This window comes from Scyliorhinus torazame, chromosome 20 (genome assembly GCF_047496885.1).
Source record: "Scyliorhinus torazame isolate Kashiwa2021f chromosome 20, sScyTor2.1, whole genome shotgun sequence".
Classification (NCBI taxonomy): domain Eukaryota; kingdom Metazoa; phylum Chordata; class Chondrichthyes; order Carcharhiniformes; family Scyliorhinidae; genus Scyliorhinus; species Scyliorhinus torazame.
In genome coordinates, this window is record NC_092726.1 from 13,829,836 (window position 1) to 13,849,298 (window position 19,463).

At 51.0% G+C, this 19,463-nt stretch overlaps 1 long non-coding RNA gene across 2 annotated transcripts in view; it reads right to left on the reverse strand.

Annotated features, from left to right (window-relative positions):
* LOC140396738 (uncharacterized) overlaps positions 1 to 19,463 on the reverse strand; it is a 40,633-nt gene that overhangs the window by 4,936 nt on the left and 16,234 nt on the right. Inside the window, exon 1 of one of the 2 annotated variants that reach the window (XR_011936609.1) lies at positions 103 to 949. The exons of the other annotated variant lie outside the window; for it this stretch is intronic. This is a non-coding gene — a long non-coding RNA (uncharacterized lncRNA). Of the gene's footprint in view, positions 1 to 102; positions 950 to 19,463 lie in introns of those variants that run through there. 2 annotated transcript variants of the gene reach the window in all.

The window sequence follows — 19,463 nt, forward strand, 5'->3', positions numbered from 1 at the left end:
ATACAGTTAATACAGTACAGAATGATGCTCCAATCTGTGAAATCAAACTGTGGAGCACACTATTCACATCAAAAGACTCAGCACTCACTGGAATTATCTCACCTGTCATAATTTTATCAAACGTAACCAGAAGTCAAAGAAGTTTTCAGGATTAAAATGCCAAATGTCTGAGGAGTTCAGTTAGAGTCTGCACTGACCTAAACAGTCGTGGAAGCAAGTGACAATATGTGACATCCCACTGCACGTTTGCCCTGAGCTCACTTTCTTTGATACTTGACTTGGATAAAGGAAGCACATTTTCAGCCCAGTTAATTTGCTCAACTAAGCTGCAGGGCAAGGGTGAAATAGATTCAAGTGCAATTATTTACAAAAGTATTCACTAACCACCATCATTTATTTTTAAAAGTCACAATGTAGCCATTTTCCTCAGAAAAACAAAATAAACTTTTTTGCTTCCAGAATTTGCATATCCTTGTTTATCAAAACATTTACATCATGAAGAAAGTTTTGTTCTACAAAAACAAATGAGTGATTTAGTATTCTTACTCTAAACGTTAATTGGCACATTGATTATTTACCCTCCTCAAAAATTTCTCCCAAACTGTTAGTATTTATGTTGGCTGTGAACTGTCTCTAAGCTGAAGAGGTTCAGTTGTCTTACTGCTCTCCTACAGTACAGAGTTGAACTCCTGCCAAGCAGATAGGAACAAGTATCCAGTTCGAAAAGGAATTTTTTTTTGTTGTTTTCTTTGGCCCACATGTTGAGGAGAACAGTTTCCACCTCATCTTGACTGGTCAAAGGTTGTGAAATATTGAACATTTCAAGCCATTCATTATGTAGTTGCCTGCTTCTTCTGCACAAACAAAATGGCTGACAGCTTCCAAATCTGGATGGGGGTCAGGAAGATGAGGGTTAAAGGTTGCTGGAAGAAACCCAAGAAAAACTGAAGTTTTGGATTTGGAAGGAGACCAGTTTCATCTCTTCTCTCCCAAACGACATTCCATTTTTTCAGTTCACTGCAACACAGTAATAAATAATTGTCGTGTTGTATCGAGTGTGAAATCCAAGCCAAAAGCATAAGACGCAAATAATGCTGGAATTCATGAGTGGATGTGGAAGTGTTGCTGTGCTTCCACTCGGGTTTTATTTTGTTTTAAATCCATTCAATTAAAAGGTCAATTGACGATGTAATTTTTTTTCCACATAATTGCACCGGTGAAAACAACTAGATCATAGCAACAAGAAAATTTCACTTCAAGAAACCATCTGCTTTGTTCTGTTTGTTCACAGTTCAAAATTTTTACTTCGCAATTTCACCAGACTGATTTATTTCTTATCTCTGAGAAAGGTAGATGAAGGAAAAAGGCCGTCAGGGCAGAACACCAACAAGGCTGGATTGGGTGGGGAGAAGATGAGATTAATCAAGCAGCGCTGATTAGGCGACACCAAATTTGGCTTTTAAAAGCTCGTAGAATGTAGGAACATAACAATGAAAAAAGAAAAAGAAGCGGCACTGTTCCCTCAACACTGCTTCACAATTCAAGATCATGGCTGAACTCCCATCGTATCCCCATCTATTTCATCGATGCTCAAAAATCTATCATCTCTGACTTGATCGTTACTCATGGTCTGAGCCTTCACAGCCTTCTAGCGTAAAAGAAAGACTAGCGTTAGTGAGGTGTTCACAGTATTGAGGGCTGTGAAAGAAACAGTAAAACAATGCAGTAAGTCTATATCAACAGAGTGAGAATGTAGCAAAGAGGAAGGAAGAGCACGTAAAAAAACAAAGTGAAGCTGACGAGTAATAGAAGAGATAAGTGGAGAGAGATTGAACAGGAAGAAATTGTGACTGAGTCTTTATTTTTTTTAAATAAATTTAGAGTACCAATTCATTTTTTTCCAATTCAGGGGCAATTTAGTGTGGCCAATCCACCTAACCTGCACATCTTTGGGTTGTGGGGGCAAAACCCCCGCAAACACGGGGAGAATGTGCAAACTCCACATGGGACAAGTGACCCAGAGCCGGAATTGAACCTGGGACCTCAGCGCCGTGAAACATCAATGCTAACCACTGCTCCACCGTGCTGTCCCTGAGTCTTTATTTTTAAGCTTGAAAATTAAAAGGAACAATTCTGCTTTTTGCCAACAAGGCCAATTCGTTTATATTGTGCTGTGTTTCTGAGAGCTTGGCTTGATTTCCCTGATGACATGCAGTCAGTGCTGAACCAGATGGGCTTCCAGCCACATTGACAGCAGCACCTAACTGCAAATTGCTGCAGTTAGTAACAGAAGCACTGCATTGAGAACACACAATCCGATGAGTAATTTTATTACCAGTTTAGGAATCATAAAATATAAATGAGTTTTATCGTTCAAGGTCTCCCTCCGCCTTCATCAGTTTTAAAAAAAATTTGCCAGTGAGTAGCTGAACCAATCAGACCAGGAAGGTCTTCGGTTTGATCCCTCATGACAGGCTGCAACAAAATCCGCAATATTAATAAACTTGCAGAGTGGGAGTGTAATTAGCAAATTAATTTCAATGTAGCTAAGTGTGAGGTTGAAAGAGGAAAAAGGCGATATATTCCTTGGATAATAAATGCATGGAGGAACAAAGGGATCTTGGGGCAGTCACATTCAAATTCAGCAACCATTCTTCCACTGCAGAGCCAGGAACAATGGGCATAATGCAAGTAAAGCTCTCCTATTGCCAGTTGACAATGTCAATTCATGAAGAGTACTTCCCAGTAATCTCAAATCTGCACTTCGACACAACAATCAATGACAAATTCAACAATCAACTGTTACGGACACCTGGTCAACCCTCAACAATGGCTAAGATGCAGAGCCAAATGTGTAACGTTTTTTTAAAAGATTGATTCGTTCTGGGAATGAGAATACAAGAAATAGGGCTTTGTTATTTAATTAAAAACTTTATTAAAACAAAAGAAAGGAAAACAATATTTACACTTTTACTTCACAGTTCTAATATTAACAGATTACATGCAGTTTCTTAACCTTAACACTAGTGCCCATCAAACAACATTTTGAATCAAAATACAGCTCTCGTTCCACTCACACAGACAGGCAAAGGCACCACTTGCAGTTAAGAAGCCATCTTTCTTCTGTAAGGGACATTCGTTCAGAACGTTCTCTCATGACAAGAGAGGGAATCAATTTTGGAACAGACAAGAGAGAAGGAAGTGAGCAGCATGAGACAGGACATGAAATCTGCTACACAGGAAATGGCGAAAGCAGCCATCGAAAAGGTTATGAAAAAAGCCACACAGAGAAACAAAATTGGGGAATAACCATATTCAAAGTCAGTATATTTGCACTTTCAAAGCTGTTTCAAGCTTTTTCTTTTCAGTAATAGCAGCTACTGTCATTAATACAATACTCAAGGGCCAAACATATTGGTACAAACACACGCAAGATAAGATGGTCGTTTCTCAAGAAAGTCCGACATTGTTCCAAACAGAGTTTCAGGTATTGTTGGAGGAAGAGAAAAGATTCAGCTGATCACCTTACTCATGACCCTCCAGATTAAACTTTCGCCTCTTAATCACCAAGAAGTATCAGTTATTGTGTTCATTCTGCACATAGGAGAGAGTACTCTTAAAGTTCCCTTTTCTGAAGGGCTGGATGGTGTGTTGGGTCAAAAATAGATCTTGCATGTGGGACCGAGATCAAATCCAGTCCAGGCTAAAGGAATTACGCTTTGTCAGTTGTCTGTAAATTTTCTGCAAGGAAAATCAAAGCATCTCCCATTGTGGAGTCACAAATTCTCTTCCGATGTCAGTCCTGAAACAGAGTAGACAAAACTTTACTCTGCATTTAACAATATTGCACCTCACCAAGAAGTGCTTAATGCTGATAATGGGTATGTCAAATGTAAAGTATTCCAACCCACAGCAGTAAAATCCCTCACCTGAAGGAGCACAGCATTTAACACCAAAGTACTTTGTCAACCTAGTGGGAAACGTGCTTACAATTTCATGTCAGACAGATCCTGTATCAAGTCCAAACGAACCCTGGTTTGCAATGTAGAAATTCAACAAATATTGAATCTTGCAGTACTGCCAAGCCCTTCGAGAAAAATTCAGGCTCTCACACACACTTTCTCTTTTTCTTCTATATGCCTAGTTTCATCCCCTCCCCAACAACCATCAACCACCATAAATAAAGCAAAATGATAAATCCACAGTCTGGCCTCCAACGTTGCTGCTCTCAGGAGGTACATCAGCTCCATTTGGAGGGCCTGCCTCCCTGCCATTAACTCCCCTCCTCCTCTGTGGGGAATATTTGGCCTCTGCTTACTACTTCCCTGCAGCAAAACAACTGCGATCAGCAAAAGTTATTTTGCAACCATAAATAACAGGAAAATACATCACCTAACAAGATTACAACTCCCAACATGGAATGGATGAAAAAAGGTTCTGTCGTAATGTACGTTTGTTAAATTTGATTTCATGATCAAACTTCACACAGAATACTTTCTGCAGATGTCAGACTGAAAACTTGCAGACCTTTATTTGGAAAGCTGTTAAACACATCGAGTACTTAATGATCTCTTATATTTCCAAACAACTTCTAGCTTGAACAGCATATAGTCATTGTCCCTTGATGGAAGTTTTATTCAGGATGGCTTGCTAAGGGAAGAAGGAAGGAAAAATTGGAGCAATATTTCAACTCAGAATGCGCAGATGGAGGCTCAACCCTCAAGATTCATGAAAAGGAGGGAAATTAGAAAACCATAAACATGACTCAAAGCTGGTGTTTTAAATCTCTTCAGTTTGCCTGAGTAAAAAGACTGCGAGATAAAGAGCGTGATTCTCACAAAAGGGAACAAAGTCCCCAAGCGAGCGCATTTAAATTGGATCCCACAGTACCCAACAGACTTGTAAAGTTTCACTTATGACGCCTAGGCCAATCATGTGCCATTTGGATACCCAGATACCGGAAGCTACCGTTGGTCCGGCGGAAAGATAATACACCCAGATTGGCTCCCTTCCCTGGGGGATTAACCAGAAATTATTCACTCTTTCCCAGGTTTAACTTATAACACGAGATGGAGCAAAAGCTCCTCAGCAGTTTCATATAGAGGAGACCGGATCAAAATACAGCCCTCGTTCCACTCACATATACAGTCAAAGGCATCACTTGCAGTAAAGAAATCATCTTTCAATGGCAGCGCAGTGGTGCAGTGGTGCACTGCTGCCTCACGACGCCGAGATCCCAGGTACGATCCCGGCTCTGGTCCCTGTCGGTGTGGAGGTTGCACATTCTCTCCGTCTTTGTGTGGGTTTCGCCCCCACAACCCAAAGATGTGCAGGGGAGGTGGATTCACGCTAAATTGCCCCTTAATTGGAAAAAAATAATTGGGTACTCTAAATTTATCAAAAATAAAAAAGAATAAGCCATCTTTCTTCTGTGAGGGACATTCATTCAGAACCCTTTTCCAAATCTTTCTCTCATGACAGAGAGAGAGAATCAATTTTGGAACAGGCAAGAGAGAAGGAAGTGAGTAGCATGAGACAGGTCATGACATATGATGGAAAGTTATCAGCACACAGATACTTCCTCCCCGATTGATCCCCCTCCGTACCCCCCGGAAGACTGTGTTATCGCCAGGGGTTCTATTGTCAGGGCAGAAAGGAGCAGTGACGATGGGCACCCCTGTCTTGTACCACTGTTCAGTGGGAAGTATCCTGAGCTTGTCATATTAGTGCGAAAGCTAGCATGGGGGGGGGGGCCTATACAGAAGCCGCACTCATGAAATGAACATCTGCCGAAATCCAAAACTCCCAAGCATCTTAATGAGGTACTTGCACTACACCCTATCGAATGCTTTCTCTGCATCCATAGATATAATCACCATCCGGCTCAGAGGCCAAAGAAGGAAAGAGGACAACGTTCTGAACCAGCCGTATATTAGTCAACAGTTGCCAACCCTTCACAAATCCTGTCTGGTCTTCAGCAACTATACCTGGAACACATGGCTCTAAACGCAAAGCCAGCACCTTGGCATCCACACTTAGCAGCAAAATGGGCCTGTAAGAACCACACTCTGTGGGCTCCTTACCGTTTTTTAAGATGAGGGGGCTGGAAGCCTGATGCACGATCAATTACACAAAGACGAGAGTTGGATGCAATCGAGGCTTTATTACACTAAGATGTGTGGCCTCCGACAGCAGCTGGCGAAATGTCTGCTGTACGAGGAGCACACATATTTATACTCCGCCTACTGGGTGGAGCCAGCAGGCAGGGAACTACCCCTGTACCTGTAGTACAGGGCCTTACCACAAAGCACCTAATATATACATCAGTGGTGACTACCACGTTCACCCCCTGTTAAAATTGAGTCCGGCAGGGGTGGTGGAGAACGATATAAAAGTAGATGTTTTAAAGTACAGAAAAAAAATTGTGTCCAGCGGGGGTGGAGGAGAGTGAAACAGAAGGATGATGTTTTTTTTTAAAGAGTCCCGATCAAGTTACAGGTTCAGTCGGTCGGGAGCCTTGATCTGCTGTTGGGAGTGCCGCAGTGATGGCGGCGATTCCGGTGTCGGTCTGATCTTCGGTGACTACGGGAGTGTGCCGAAATCCTCTTCATCCTCGGGTGTGGGCAGAGGGAGGGCGGATTGTCCTGGGACGGGGGTTGTGGCTGGATGCGCCAGGGGAGGGGAGGGTGGCGCCAGGCCGGAGGGGTGTGTGTGTGTGTGGAACCAGCTGGTGCCAGGTCACTGAGGTAGACATTATCCTGGCAGCCGTCGGGGTACGCTACGTAGGCATACTGTGGGTTGGCGTGGAGTAGCTGTACCCTCTTAACCAACGGGTCCCCCTTGTGGAGTCGTATGTGCTTACTGAGTACAGGTCCTGGAGCTGCGAGCCAAGTCGGGAGCGACACCCCGGAAGTGGACTTCCTGGGGAAGGCAAAGAGGCGTTCATGGGGTGTGTCATTAGTCGCAGTGCATAGGAACGACCGAACGGAGTGCAGTGCGTCGGGGAGAACCTCCTGCCAGCGAGAGGCCGGGAGATTTCTGGACCGTAGGGCCAGCGGGACGGCCCTCCAGACTGTCCCATTCTCCCGCTCCACCTGTCCGTTTCCCCGGGGGTTAGAGCTGATCGTCCTGCTCGAGGCGATACCCTTGTTGAGCAGGAACTGACGCAGCTCATCGCTCATGAATGAGGATCCAAGGGTCCGGCTCAGGGGTTCACCAGGCGGTGGCAACCGTTCATTAACTACCTCGCAGAACGATAAAGGAAATGGGAAGGTAACAGCAGCAACCCAGGGGGGAGGGAGGGGGGGGGGGCTCAGGTGGGTCCTCAGGGGTGTTTTTGTAAAGATATTGGTACCTGGTTATGTATATTGAATTGCTGATTTTATTATTTGGGAGAGCTATTATTTTTGTTATGGCAGTTGCCATTTAGTTTATATATTATTTATTTATTTGTTAAAATACGGTCACGGTTATTTATATTGTTTTGCTGTTGTAAAAAAGGGGAAAAACCTTTGTACTATTTTGTTGGCCGAAAAAGATTTTTGAAAAAAATATATTTTATTGAAATTTTTTTCTAAACAACATTTTTCCCTCTTACAAAACAAACGGAACGATAACAAAATAGAAATTTTTAACAATACACAAGTAACAAAACCCCATTATCTATTGACCTATATTAAACTAAACCCACCACCCCCCCCTCCCCCCTCCACCCCCCTTCCCCCTGGGTTGCTGCTGCTGGTCATCTGTCTTCCCTCTAACGTTCCCTTAGGTAGTCGAGAAATGGCTGCCACCGCCTGGTGAACCCTTGAGCCGATCCTCTCAGGGCAAACTTTATCTGCTCCAGTTTAATAAACCCCGCCATATCGTTTACCCAGGCCTCCAGTCCGGTGGGTTTCGCCTCCTTCCACATAAGTAGGATCCTGCACCGGGCTACTAGAGACGCAAAGGCCACGACATCGGCCTCTTTCGCCTCCTGCACTCCCGGCTCTTCCGCAACTCCAAATAGAGCTAACCCCCAGCTTGGTTTGACCCGGGCATTCACCACCTACGAGATCCCTACCGTCACTCCCTTCCAATATCCTTCCAGTGCCGGGCACGCCCAAAACATATGTGCGTGGTTTGCCGGGCTCCCGCCACACCTCCCACAGCTGTTCTCCACTCCAAAGAACCTGCTCAATCTTGCCCCCGTTATGTGTGCTCTATGTAGCACCTTAAATTGAATCAGGCTAAGCCTGGCGCATGAGGAAGAGGAGTTTATCCTGCTTAGGGCATCAGCCCACAGACTGTAGCGCACAAAGACTCCATGAGACGAATATAGTGAAGTCGATGAGGCTTTATTAAGCGTGTCTGTTCCCCAGCAGCTCGATAGTAAACTGGCCTGCGGGGGAAGACACCGGCTTCTTATACTCCGCCTTCAGGGCGGAGCTTGAGGTCAACGGCCAACCAGGACCCGGGATCTGTCAGCCAATGACATTAGGGCTTCCAGTCCCACATGACCCCCAATACATACTACCACATTCACCCCTTGTCAAAAATGAACCCGGCGGGGTGATGCTTCGTATGGTGGTAAGGGTTTACAGGGCTGGTCCTGGGAGGATAGAACATTCACATGGTCGTACAGTATTGGACAGTTTCGTCCTGTTGCAACTATTTACAGAGGGTATAGGAAAAAAAACAAAATGTTCTTTGAACAGTCCATCTTTGTTTTACATCAACGCAACGAGTCGGTCGGGTGGTCTGGTCGTCCGTGTCGATCGCCTCGGCCCCGGCGGTGGTGCTTGTACCAGTGTTGTCGCCTCCAGGAGCCGTACGGTTTCAGCTATCGGTGCAAAGGGGAGGGGGACAGATCCTCCTGGGAAGGGGGCGGTCGCGGGGTGCGGCGGTGGCAGGAAGGGGGGCGGTTGGGTTGATGGTGTCGGGGGTGTGTGCGCGGTGCCGGCGGGCGCCAGATCCCGCAGGGAGACTGTGTCCTGTCGGCCGTCGGGGTACTCCACGTAGGCGTACTGGGGGTTTGCGTGGAGGAGGTGAACCCTTTCGACCAACGGGTCCGCCTTATGTGCCCGCACGTGCTTTCGGAGCAGGATGGGTCCTGGGGCCGCCAGCCAGGTCGGCAGCGACGTTCCAGAGGAGGACCTCCTAGGGAAGACAAGGAGATGCTCGTGAGGCGTTTGATTAGTGCTTGTACATAATAACGACCGGATGGAATGGAGAGCGTCCGGGAGGACCTCCTGCCACCGTGAAACTGGGAGATCCCTGGACCGTAGGGCCGGTAGGACGGCCTTCCAGACCGTGCCGTTCTCCCTTTCTACTTGCCCGTTCCCCCGGGGGTTGTAGCTGGTCGTCCTGCTTGAGGCTATGCCCTTGCTGAGCAGGAACTGGCGCAGCTCGTCACTCATGAAAGAGGACCCCCTGTCGCTGTGGACGTATGCGGGGTAACCGAACAGTGTGAAGATGCTGTTCAGGGCTTTAATGACTGTGGCCGCGGTCATGTCGGAGCAGGGAATGGCAAAAGGGAAGCGGGAGTATTCGTCCACTACATTAAGAAAATATGCGTTGCGGTCGGTGGAGGGGAGGGGCCCTTTGAAATCGAGACTGAGGCGTTCAAAGGGGCGGGAAGCCTTAATCAGGTGCACTCCATCTGGCCTGAAAAAATGCGGCTTGCATTCCGCGCAGATGTGGCAGTCCCTTGTGACTGTACGGACCTCTTCTAAAGAGTATGTGAGATTGCGGGACTTGATGAAGTGGTAAAACCGAGTGACCCCCGGGTGGCAGAGGTCCTCGTGGAGGGTTTGGAGGCGGTCAATTTGTGCGTTGGCACATGTGCCGCAGGATAGGGCATCGGACGGCTCGTTCAGCTTTCCGGGCCGGTACAAGATCTCATAGTTGAAGGTGGAGAGCTCGATCCTCCACCTTAAGATCTTGTCATTTTTAATTTTGCCCCGCTGTGCATTATCGAACATGAAAGCTACCGACCGTTGGTCAGTGAGGAGAGTGAATCTCCTGCCGGCCAGGTAATGCCTCCAATGTCGCACAGCTTCCACTATGGCTTGGGCTTCCTTTTCCACTGAGGAGTGGCGGATTTCTGAGGCGTGGAGGGTTCGGGAGAAAAAGGCCACGGGTCTGCCCGCTTGGTTAAGGGTGGCCGCTAGAGCTACGTCGGAGGCGTCGCTCTCGACCTGGAAGGGGAGGGACTCGTCGATGGCGCGCATCGTGGCCTTTGCGATGTCCGCTTTGATGCGGCTGAAGGCCTGGCAAGCCTCTGTCGACAGAGGGAAGGTCGTGGTCTGTATTAGGGGGCGGGCCTTGTCTGCGTACCGGGGGACCCACTGGGCGTAGTACGAAAAGAACCTCAGGCAGCGTTTCAGGGCTTTTGGGCAGTGCGGGAGGGGAAATTCCATGAGTGCGCGCATACGTTCGGGGTCGGGGCCTATTATCCCATTGCGTACTATGTAGCCCAGAATGGCTAGCCGGTCGGTGCTAAAAACGCACTTGTCCTCGTTGTACGTGAGGTTCAAGGCTTTGGCGGTCTGGAGGAATTTTTGGAGGTTGGCGTCGTGGTCCTGCTGATCGTGGCCGCAGATGGTTACATTGTCGAGATACGGGAACGTGGCCCGTAACCCATGTTGATCAACCATCCGGTCCATCTCCCGTTGGAAGACCGAGACCCCGTTTGTGACGCCAAAAGGGACCCGTAGGAAATGGTATAATCGCCCGTCTGCCTCGAAGGCTGTGTACTTGCGGTCACTTGGGCGGATGGGGAGCTGATGGTAGGCGGACTTGAGGTCCACGGTGGAGAAGACTTTATACTGGGCAATCCGATTGACCATGTCGGATATGCGGGGGAGAGGGTACACGTCTAGTTGTGGGTACCTGTTGATGGTCTGGCTATAGTCAATGACCATCCTTTGTTTCTCCCCTGTCTTCACTACTACCACCTGCGCTCTCCAGGGACTATTGCTGGCCTGGATTATGCCCTCCTTTAGTAGCCGCTGGACTTCGGACCGAATGAAGGTCCGGTCCTGGGCGCTGTACCGTCTGCTCCTAGTGGCGACGGTTTTGCAATCCGGGGTGAGGTTCGCAAACAAGGACGGGGGTTACACCTTGAGGGTAGCGAGGCCGCAGATAGTGAGTGGGGGTATGGGGCCGCCGAATTTAAACGTAAGGCTCTGTAGATTACATTGGAAATCTAATCCCAGCAAGGTGGGGGCACAGAGTTGGGGAAGGACGTTAAGTTTGTAGTTTTTGAACTCCCTCCCCTGCACCATTAGGGTAACTATGCAGAATCCCTGGATCTGTACGGAGTGGGATCCTGCAGCTAGGCAAATCTTTTGTGCGCTGGGATAGGTGGTCAAGGAACAGCGTCTTACCGTGTCGGGGTGTATAAAGCTTTCCGTGCTCCCGGAGTCGACTAGGCATGGCGTCTCGTGGCCGTTAATTAGGACCGTTGTCGTCGTCGTCTGGAGTGTCCGGAGCCGAGCCTGATCGAGCGTAACCGAATCAAGCCGTGGTTGTAGTAGTGGGGTGGGGTCCGTTGTTGCCGTCCAAGATGGCGTCGGGGATGGACAAAATGGCCGCCCCATACATCGCACGTGGCTGGGGGGTCACAAGATGGCGGCGGGGGTGGACAAAATGGCCGCCCCCATGCGTCGTACAGGTCGGGGGCGGTCCAAGATGGCGGCGCCCCTCCTCCCCTCGTGGTGGTCGGGACCCAAAATGGCGGCGTCTGCGGGTCGCACAACGGCGCCCCTCCTCCCCTCGTGGTGGTCGGGACCCAAAATGGCGGCGTCTGCGGGTCGCACATGGTGTGCTGGGGGGTCTGGGGAGCGCTAGGACCGCGAGCGCTAGGACCGCCCGGAGCTCCCTCACCGCGAGCGCTAGGACCGCGAGCGCTAGGACCGCGAGCGCTAGGACCGCGCGGAGCTCCCTCACCGGGGACAGCGGTGGTCGGGGCCCAAGTCGGCGGCGCTGGCGGGTCAGGCGTGGGGCCGCGAGCGCAAGGAGCGCGAGGAGCTCCCTCACCGGGGACAGCGGTGGTCGGGGTCCAAGTAGGTGGCGCCGGCGGGTCAGGCGTGGGGCGCGGGACGGGGGTTAGGGTGGCGTTAGGGACGCGAAAAACCCCCTCCTCTCCGTGGAGAGTGTTGGCCGGGACCCAAAGCGCTGGGGCCGGCGGCGGGTCGTACATGGGCTGCGGGGAGGGGAGTTGGGGAGCGTAGGCGGCGTGCAGGGCTCCCAGTTCTCCCGGGACCGCGGTGGTCGGGAACCAGAGCGGCTGCGCCTGCGGGTCGCACATGGCGTGCTGGGGGGGGTTGGGACGCATAGACTGCTTGTAGGGCTCCCTGTGGCCCCGGGACGGCGGCGACCTCGTGGGATCGGCACACCACCGCATAATAGCCCTTTTTCCCGCAGCTTTTGCAGATGGCTGCGCGGGCCGGACAGCGCTGTCGGGGGTGTTTCGCCTGGCCGCAGAAATAACAGCGGGCGCCCCCGGTGCGACTCGGCGTTTGGACTGCGCAAGCCTGTGGGGTGTCCGGGGGGGTGGGTAGGGGGTTTGCCGCGACGGGTACGTACGGGGCCCAATGGTCTGCCGCGCGGTCGGGGCCGTAGGCGCGGGTATTACGCGCGGCCACGTCTAGGGAGGCTGCTAGGGCCCGTGCCTCTGAGAGTCCTAGCGACTCTTTTTCTAGAAGTCTTTGGCGGATTTGGGAGGATTGCATACCTGCCACAAAAGCGCCGCACATTAACATGTCCGTGTGTTCGTTTGCATTCACCGACGGGCAGCTGCAGGCTCGTCCCAAAATCAGCAGCGCGGCGTAGAACTCGTCCATCGATTCTCCGGGAGCTTGCCGTCTTGTCGCGAGCTGGTAGCGAGCGTAGATTTGGTTAACTGGGCGAACGTAGAGACTTCTGAGTGCTGTGAACGCCGTCTGGAAATCGTCGGTTTCTTCAATGAGGGTGAAAATCTCCGTGCTCACCCTCGAGTGCAGGACCGGCAGTTTTTGTTCGTCTGAGACTCGGCCGGTGGTCGTTCTGATGTAGGCCTCGAAGCAAGTCTGCCAGTGTTTGAAGGCTGCTGCCGCATTCACTGCGTGGGGGCTGATCCTCAGGCATTCTGGAATGATCCTGAGCTCCATAGTCCTTTTTAGGCACGCTTAATAAATTGTAGCGCACAAAGACTCCATGGGACGAATATAGTGAAGTCGATGAGGCTTTATTAAGCGTGTCTGTTCCCCAGCAGCTCGATAGTAAACTGGCCTGCGGGGGAAGACACCGGCTTCTTATACTCCGCCTTCAGGGCGGAGCTTGAGGTCAACGGCCAACCAGGACCCGGGATCTGTCAGCCAATGACATTAGGGCTTCCAGTCCCACATGAGCCCCAATACATACTACCACACAGACCCTCTTCTATCTCCTCCCCTAATTCTTCTTCCCACTTTCCCTTTAGTTCTCCCACCGACTCCTCCCCCTCTTCCCTCATCTCTCTGTAAATCTCTGACACCTTGCCCTCTCCGACCCACACCCCTGAAAGCACCCTGTCCTGTATCCCCTGTGTCGGAAGCAACGGAAATTCCCTCACCTGTTGTCTAGTAATCGCCCTCACCTGCATATATCTCAAGAAATTTCCCCGGGGTAACTTATACTTTTCCTCCAATGCTCCCAAGCTCGCAAAAGTCCCATCTATAAATAAATTTCCCACCTTCCTAATTCCCAACTGGTACCAGCTCTGAAATCCTCCATCCATTCTTCCTGGGGCGAACCTATGGTTGTTCCTGATAGGGGACCCCACCAGGGCTCCCTGCACCCCTCTCTGTCGCCTACACTGTCCCCATATGTTCAGTGTTGCCGCCATCACCGGGTTCGTGGTATACTTTTTAGGTGAGAGCGGTAGCGGTGCCGTCACCAGCGCCTCTAAACTCGTCCCTTTACAGGACTTTCTCTCCAGTCTTTTCCACGCCGCTCCCTCACCCTCCATCATCCATCTACGTATCATTGCCACATTGGCGGCCCAATAATAATCTCCCAAGTTCGGTAGTGCCAATCCTCCTCTATCCCTACTACGCTGAAGGAACCCCCTCCTTACTCTCGGAACTTTCCCTGCCCACACAAAGCTCGTGATGCTCCTATCTATTTTATTAAAAAAGGTCCTGGTGATTAATATAGGGAGACATTGAAATACAAATAAGAACCTCGGGAGGACCATCATCTTAATTGCTTGCACCCTGCCTGCCAGCGATAAAGGCTGCATGTCCCACCTCTTGAAGTCCTCCTCCATTTGTTCTACCAGTCGTGTCAAATTAAGTCTGTGCAAGGTTCCCCAGCTCCTAGCGATCTGAATCCCCAGGTATCGGAAGTTTCTTTCCACTTTCCTTAGCGGTAAGCCTTCTATCTCTCTACTCTGGTCCCCTGGATGTATCACAAATAATTCACTCTTCCCCATGTTTAGCCTATACCCCGAGAATTCCCCGAACCTCCTCAAAATTCGCATAACCTCTATCATCCCCCCCGCTGGGTCCGACACGTATAACAATAGGTCATCCGCGTATAACGAGACTCGATGTTCTTCTCCCCCTCTAATCACCCCTCTCCATTTCCTGGAGTCTCTCAACGCCATGGCCAGAGGTTCAATTGCCAACGCAAACAACAATGGAGACAGCGGGCATCCCTGTCTTGTTCCCCTATATAATCGGAAATACGCCGATCTATGTCGACCTGTAACTACGCTTGCCGTTGGTGCCCCATAAAGAAGTCTAACCCAGCGAATAAACCCGTTCCCAAACCCAAACCTCCTGAACACTTCCCATAAATACTCCCACTCCACCCTATCAAATGCCTTCTCTGCGTCCATTGCCGCCACTATCTCTGCCTCCCCCTCCACTGGGGGCATTATTATCACCCCTAATAGTCGTCGCACGTTAACATTCAGTTGTCTCCCTTTTACGAACCCTGTCTGGTCTTCGTGCACCACCCCCGGTACACAGTCCTCTATCCTCGATGCCAGTACCTTTGCCAGCAACTTGGCGTCCACGTTCAATCGTGAAATAGGTCTATAGGACCCGCACTGCAACGGATCTTTGTCTCTCTTCAAAATTAGCGATATCGTCGCCTCCAACATCGTCGGGGGTAGAGTCCCCCCTTCCCTGGCCTCATTGAACGTCCTTGCCAACATCGGGGCCAACAAGTCCACATATTTTCTGTAGAATTCCACCGGGAACCCGTCCGGCCCCGGGGCCTTCCCTGCTTGCATGCTTCCCAGTCCCTTAATAACCTCGTCCACCTCAATCGGCGCCCCCAGGCCTGCCACCTCCTGCTCCTCCACTTTCGGGAACCTCAATTGGTCTAGGAACTGCCGCATTCCCTCCTCTCCCTCTGGGGGTTGAGACCTATACAGTTCCTCATAAAAGGTCTTAAACACCTCATTTATCTTTCCTGGCCTTCGCACAGTGTCTCCCCTTTCATCCCTAATTCCTCCTATCTCCCTCGCTGCTGCCTTCTTTCGCAGTTGGTGCGCCAACAGGCGACTAGCCTTTTCCCCATATTCGTACCTCCTCCCCTGTGCCTTCCTCCACAGTACCTCCGCCTTTCTGGTGGTCAGAAGGTCAAACTCGGTCTGAAGTCGTCTCCTCTCCCTGTACAGCTCCTCCTCCGGGGTCTCTGCAAATTCCCTGTCCACCCTTAAAATTTCCCCCAGTAATCTATCCCTTTCCTTGGCCTCTGTTTTCCTTTTGTGGGCCCCAATAGAGATCAGCTCTCCTCTGACCACCGCTTTTAGTGCTTCCCAGACCCCTCCCACAGGGACCTCGCCGTCGTCATTGACCTCCAGGTATCTCTCAATACACGCCCTCACTCTTGCACACACTCCCTCATCCGCCATCAGTCCCACATCTAATCGCCAGAGTGTTCTCTGCTCCCTGTCCTCTCCTACTTCCAGGTCCACCCAATGTGGGGCATGATCCGAAACCGCTATGGCTGAGTATTCAGCTTCTTCCACCCTAGAGATCAACGACCTTCCTAAAACAAAAAAATCTATCCGGGAGTACACTTTATGGACATGGGAGAAGAAGGAATACTCCCTAGCCCTAGGTCTAAGAAATCGCCATGGATCCACTCCCCCCATTTGGTCCATAAACCCCTTAAGTACATTGGCCGCTGCCGGCCTTCTTCCGGTCCTTGAGCTGGATCTATCTAGCCCCGGGTCCAGCACTGTATTGAAGTCCCCTCCTAAAATCAAATTTCCTGCCTCCAGGTCCGGTATACGCCCCAGCATCCGTCTCATGAATCCCGCATCGTCCCAATTTGGGGCATACACATTAATCAACACGACCTCCATTCCCTGCAGCCTACCACTCACCATTACATATCTACCTCCGCTATCTGCTACGATGTTCTTTGCTTCAAATGCTACCCGTTTCCCCACCAAAATGGCCACCCCTCTGTTCTTTGCGTCCAGTCCTGAGTGGAACACCTGTCCCACCCATCCTTTCCTTAGCCTAACTTGGTCTGCCACCTTTAGGTGCGTCTCTTGGAGCATAGCCACGTCTGCCCTGAGTCCTTTCATAAGCGCGAGCGCTCGGGCCCTTTTTATCGGTCCACTCAGGCCTCTCACGTTCCATGTGATCAGCCTCACTAGGGGGCTACCTGCCCCCCTCCCGTGTCGACTAGCCATTACCTTCTCTAGGCCAGTCCCATATCCCGCCTCCGCGCTCGCTCCCCCAGAGTCGCACACCGTCCCCGACCACCCACTCTTTAGCCATTCCCTTTTGGATTTCCGCAGCAGCAACCCAGTTGTCCGTGTGTGTCCCCCCCCCCGCTAGATCCCTATCTAGCTTGATTGCTCCCCCCATCTCACTTCCGTAAGTCAGCTGACTTCAACTGACCCCGGCTACTCCTGCTCACTCCTCGACCCCCCCGGTGTGAGGGAACTCCCATCCGCCTTGCGCCTGTTTTCCCGCCTTATTCTTTCTGGCGCGGGAACATCCCTTTACCTGACCCGCCTCTTATGGCGCAGCTCCCTTTCCCCTCCCCCTCCCCTTCCCCATTCTTCGACTATGTCCCGTCTTTCCCCCCTCACCGGCACCCACATTTCCCCAGTGTCTCCCCCTTCCCTGTTTACTTCTCGATTAACTTTCACCATAACATTAACAAAAACAATAACAATAACAATTCCCTGCAGCATCAGTCCCTCAGTTCCGGTCCAGTTTCTCTTCTTTAATAAAGGTCCATGCTTCCTCCGCCGTCTCAAAGTAATAGTGTCTCTCCTGATACGTGACCCATAGTCTTGCCGGCTGCAGCATCCCAAACTTCACCTTCTTTTTGTGCAAAACCTCTTTGGCTCGGTTGAAGCTCGCCCTCCTTCTCGCCACCTCCGCACTCCAATCCTGGTATATCCGTACCACCGCATTCTCCCATCTGCTACTCCGCACCATTTTAGCCCATCTCAGGACCTCTTCTCTGTCCTTAAGGCGGTAGAATCGTACGATTATCGCCCTCAGTGGTTCTCCCGCTTTTGGTCTTCTCGCCAGGATCCGACCTGCCCACTCCACCTCCATGGGGCCCGCAGGGGCCTCAACACCCATCAGTGAGCTCAGCATCTTACTTGCGTACGCTCCACAGTCCACTCCTTCCACACCCTCAGGGAGACCTAGTATCCTAAGGTTCTTCCTTCGCGCTCCGTTTTCAAGGGCCTCGATCCTTTCAGCACACTTTTTATGAAGTGCCTCGTGCGTCTGAGCTCTGAACCGCCAGGCCCAGGACCTCGTCCTCAATACCTGACACCTTCTGCTCCATCACGCGGAGCTCAGTCTCCTGGGTCTTTAAAGTCTCCTTAAGCTCCTCAATTGCCTGTAGCATCGGGGTCAGTACCTCCTTCTTCAGCAGGTCCACGCACCGTCTCACGACCTCGTCCTGCTCAGGCCCCCATGTCACCTGCGATTTCTCCGCCGCCATTTTGTTTTCCTCTCCCTCTGACCTTATAGTCGAAGATTCTTCAGGCTGCAGCCGCCGCCGGCGGTTTTTTCTTCCGTCGTTCGGGGGGGACTCCCTTCCCACACACCCCACACCGGGTTACTCGGCCGAAAAAATCCCCGTTGGGGCTCTTAAAAGAGCCCGAAGGTCCGTCGGAGCTGGAGCCGCCGAAACGTGCGGCTTGCTCATCCTCACCGCAACCGGAAGTCCTCATTGGCCGAAAAAGTTGAATAAAATATATATATTTTTTAAAAAATGAATGAGGATCCACTGTCGCTGTGGACGTAGGCGGGGAAGCTGAACAGAGTGAAGATGGTGTTAAGGGCTTTGATGACGGTGGCAGACGTCATGTCGGGGCATGGGATGGCGAAAGGGAATCTGGAATATTCATCGACCACACTGAGGAAGTACGTGTTACATACGGTGGAGGGGAGGGCCCCTTTGAAGTCCATGCTGAGGTGTTCAAAGGGGCGGGAGGCCTTCACCAGGCACGCACGGTCTGGCTGGTAGAAGTGTGGTTTTCACTCCACGCAGACCTGGCAATCTCTGGTGATTGCCCTGACTTCCTCGACGGAGTAGGGCAGATTGCGGGCCTTGATGAAGTGGTACAAACGTGTGACTCCCGGGTGACAAAGGTTGTCGTGCAGAGTCCGGAGTCGGTCCACCTGTGCGCTGGCACATGTACCTTGGGATAGGGCATCGGGGGGCTTGTTGAGATACAAAATCTCGTAGTTGTAGGTGGAGAGCTCGATCCTCCACCTCAAGATTTTATTGTTCTGATCTTGCCTCGCTGTGTGTTGTTAAAACATGAAGGCTACCGACCATTGGTCAGTGAGGAGAGTGAATCTCCTGCCAGCCAGGTAATGCCTCCAATGCCGCACAGCTTCAACGGTGGCTTGGGCCTCTTTTTCGACGGAGGAATGCCGAATTTCGGAGGCATGAAGGGTTCGTGAAAAAAATGCCACGGGCCTGCCTGGTTGAGGATGGTGGCAAGAGCGACGTCTGATGCGTCGCTCTCGACTTGAAATGGTAACGTCTCATCGACTGCGTGCATCGCGGCCTTGGCGATGTCAGCTTTAATACGGTTGAAGGCCTGGTGAGCCTTGGCCGTTAGGGGAAAAAAGAGTGGATTGAATGAGTGGACAGGCCTTGTCCGCATAATTTGGGACCCACTGGGCGTAGTAAGAAAAGAACCCCAGGCAACGTTTGAGGGCATTGGGGCAGTGGGGAGGGGGAATTCCATGAGGGGGCGCATGCGGTCGGGATCAGGCCCCAGAACTCCATTCTGGATCACATAGCTGAGGATGGCTAAGCGGTTCGTGCTGAACACACACCTTGTTATGAGTTAGGGTGAGGAGAGTGGCGGTGTGGAGAAATTTGGCAAGGTTGGCGTCATGGTCCTGCTGATCGTGGCCACAGATGGTGACATTGTCTAGATACGGGAAAGTGGCCCGCAGCCCGTACCGGTCAACCATTCGGTCCATTTCACGTTGGAAAACCGA